Raw genomic sequence first — 4089 nt, 5'->3', positions numbered from 1 at the left:
AATTGCTTCCCCAGAATAAAATTAAAATTACGCATCGTCTGTTATTTGTAATTACACTCAAACCTGTTTTCGCGCGGTGGATATTATGGGCCGCATAAAAACAAATCGCACAACACTTCACGAAGCTTTCGCAACACAAGTAAAAAGTATTTTTTTTTTTTTTTTTTATGTGGTGAAGGGCGATCGCGTAAAAAATGTCCCACGTAGAAAATAACTCAAAACCTTACGAAATAACTAAGAATTACTTTTTTAAACGAAATCAAGACACAAGGCTTGGCACCTAATTGGAATCTCGCCAAACCTTTCAGAATCTGATTTAGAAATGCGAACATTTTAAAACATTTTATTTACACATGTACTTATTTTACACATACAGAACGTATAATTATTATCCTTACACAATACGCGAATTTTCTCGTGGTAAACTGATTCAAAATCGTTTTCGTCACTCGAAGATACTAAATCGCGCTCGTTAAGAGTTGACTTCTTTTCAGTTACCAATGTAGTCGGTGATCAGTTTTGGCGACGATTGTTGTTTACACCAGACTCTTGTATATGTCTCGGTAGCCAGATTTTATTGATAACTTCGTCAATTATGCTCCAATTTAACTGAAATTTTCACATACCGCACAAAAACAGGTTTGAGTGTAATTAGGTATTTAGTTGATAATAATTAAATATAAAAAGCAAATTTTCCACTATACAACTCTTATTTTCATTTACATTCCATGACACTCACCTGTATATCCTGCAAAAGTTTGGAGATTATATAGTTTGGAAGTGACTGCCGGGACCTGTGTACATTCCCTTGTCACCCTACCACACAAAAACACGTTTTATTTAAAAATCTCTCAGCGCAAATCTCTAAACCAGGGGTTCCCATCCTTATGTCCACGGGCACCATGGCGATCACAAAAAAATGTTTTAGTTTTCAATAAAATTCTATGTGAAAGTTTCTCAGTTTTAATGAAATAGAAATCGCGCCCAACACACCTACCAGCACAAAGAGAAATGCGACCGATCTCTTTTTTTTAATTGCATTGTATTATTATCCAACTATACATAACTATAACTATTCAACTATAAATTCAGCTTGGAAAAGTAAATGGTGCCCACCGTCCGACAGATATTCCAGAATGTGCTCTTAGGGACAAAAAGGTTAGGGACCCCTGCTCTAAACCATATTAACTTTTATTATATATTATTATTTGATTTGATTAACTTTTATGATAATTTGTCATTTAAAAATGCATGCTAACATGTAATGTGTAACCTAATACAACAAAGAAAATTTTATATAATTATTCAAATTGTTCAACTTTTTTCAAAAGCAAGTTCCATTTTCCCACAGAGTAAACGTAAATCTTGTTAACATGTAGAAATGGAAACATCTAGTATAAAATAAGTTAGTTAAAAAAACATAAGCCAAATAAAATAATGACTAAGAACAAACACACTGAGATCAACATAGAAATAGATTTTGTGCACCTGCTACAAAAGAAAATTAGCTTTAAGAAACATGTTACACCGAATGTTGCAAATACAGGGTGTGGCAGTGTTCATAGCGTAATTTGACTTGTGTAGTACAATGACGTACTGCATGAATGCACGCCAGCTCGTGCCGCCTTCATGTACTAATGAGTTGCCATTTTGAGTGTGACGGTGATATGGATCGGTGGAGTGCACAGCATCGTGCCTTTGTTGTTGAAAGTTATTTCAAGAATTCTGTTATTACTACCCAGCGTCTATTTCGGCAAAATTTTAATTTGGGACATCATGGGAAAGTTCCAGATGGACGGACCATAGCGACAGTCATTTCCAGGTAAAGTAATTTCCTGTTTGGTTGACATTTCCTGGCCGCCTCGCTCACCTGATCTTTCATGTGCAGATTTTTTCCTTCGGTGCCACCTGAAGCAAGAAGTTTTCCGAACACGTTGTACCACCATTCCCGAGTTGAAGGATCGCATCCGAACTGCCGTCGGCAATGTCCCAAGGAATACGTTACGCCGAGTTACGGCAAGCTTCCAACGCCACCTAGATGAATGTGTTGTGTAGAGGCGGCATCACTTGACAGGCTTCAGTTTCAAAAAGTAATCCACGCAATGGACAATGACTTACACATTAGTAAATGGCATACCTTTAACTATTAATTGGCATAAGAGGTAATAAATACAGTTACTGCCTTGTGGTGTGTTTTTAATATCTTACTATGAACGCTGCTGCACCCTGTACATATATGCAATCATACCTTGGTAAATTATATCACTTATATTCTGCTTAATAAATTTAATTCATTAACAAGAAGCTACTCGTGTAACTTGTCAGATGCTGATGTATGTTATGATGTTATAAGGTGGTATTTCTCCTGCCTTCGTGGTGTAATGGCCAGCACACTTGACGCTTATTCGAGAGGTCCGAGGTTCGAGTCCTGGCGAGGGCATTGCTCATTTATCTCTTCTAATGCTTAAAAAATAAATAAAATAAAATCCCTACAGTGTCCTGAGTCTCCCTTTAAAAGGGGAAGTATAGAAGGCATTTCTCCCGTCTTCTTATCATGCCTTCGTGGTGTAATGGTCAGCACACTCGGCACGGATTCGAGAAGTCTGAGTCCCAGCGAGGGCATTGCTCATTTTTCACGTCTCTCAGCATAAAAAATATTAATGTCTCTACAATGTGCCATTTTTTTTTTCAGAATTAAATACTTCTGTATAATTAGCATACATGATTGTGCTCATACACACAGTATGTACCTCAATAAAATTTTGAAAATTTATTATGTTTACACACTTTGAGCTTTCTAACTTGAAACCTTCAATAGTGGGAAATAAATAGACGTATGTGATTATGGCAAAGCCTCGAGGGCTATCTGCCTAAACGAAGGGATGCCATCGTGGAGGACTTCCTAAGGGAAATTGACTTGTACATATGTTACACTCGAGGAACATCACGAAAACGCCCATGCAGCCAGCCCTTTCGCCTGGAACTGAACTCAAATAGAAACTACCAGTGTTTGGCGACTTTACCGCTCGGCCCCTTGTTAAATAAATAGGATATGTAAGATAAATTTACTTGTAAAGCACATATGATATTTACAATTTCTCATAATATTAACAGACAGAACTTTTGCAGGTTCACATTCTGGAGTTTTCCAACTAATAAGTGATGGCAAAAATCTCATAAAGCACACATGCATGCAGCGGTCATTTTAATACATTTGTGAAAAGTTTTCTGATATTTCTACATGGCAGTTAACAGCATCACAAAACCCAAACTTAGAATGTTTTATTTAATAATCTCATACACTTCTAGAGCTCCATACAAAAGCATGTTTTATGAATTTGTTTTTCTCACACATGAAATATAGCATTATCTCAATAAAAATGAAACCAAAGTAACAATTAAAACACAATATCACGCAGAATAAATACTAATACAGAAGTCAAACAACAAAAATCAGCGTTAATTTTCAAAATTTTCACAGGACGATGGTTTCAATGGTTTTACCGAACCACCATCCTCAGCTGCAAAACCGCAAATGAACAAGATAGGAAATAATGATTAGATAAGATAAGAAAGCTTGGACAAGAATAAGCAAGTGGTGCCATCTGTTGGTGAAACCAGACCTAAAACATAATTTCTTTAAACGCCAAAGGCAAAGATGGATTGGAATTAGGATCGTTAACAAGAACGAAAAGATTGAATGTGAAATGCCTCTAGATAATCCAGTTCTCCATTGGAAGATGTTTTTTGAATAATTTTGGCAGCAGAAAAATTGAAAATGTGATTTTCGGACCTTCCATTGGAGAACTGGATTTTCTAGAGGCATTTCACATTCAAAAAAATCTTTTCGTTCTTGTTAACGATCCTAATTCCAATCCATCTTTGCCTTTGGCCTTTAAAGAAATTATGTTTTAGTTTTGGTTTCACCAACAGATGGCGCCACTTGCTTATTCTTGTCCAGGCTTTCTTATCTCATATAATCATTATTTCCTATCTTGTTCATTTGCGGTTTTGCAGCTGAGGATGGTGGTTCGGTAAAACCATCGAAACTAGTCCTGTGAAAATTTTGAAAATTAACGCTGATTTTTG

The 4089-nt window shown here is 36.3% G+C and overlaps 1 non-coding gene across 1 annotated transcript; it reads left to right on the top strand.

The window, feature by feature from the left end:
• Window positions 1-2367: 2367 nt before the first annotated feature.
• Window positions 2368-2440, top strand: TRNAK-CUU (transfer RNA lysine (anticodon CUU)). Its single transcript has one exon. It is a non-coding gene; the product is annotated as a tRNA-Lys (tRNA).
• Window positions 2441-4089: the final 1649 nt, after the last annotated feature.

This window comes from Stegodyphus dumicola, chromosome 2 (assembly GCF_044657685.1).
Source record: "Stegodyphus dumicola isolate Sdum_Otavi_A_Nest chromosome 2, ASM4465768v1".
Classification (NCBI taxonomy): Eukaryota; Metazoa; Arthropoda; class Arachnida; order Araneae; family Eresidae; genus Stegodyphus; species Stegodyphus dumicola.
Note: the sequence above shows the minus strand (reverse complement) of the source record. Positions and strands in the feature narration are given on the sequence as shown.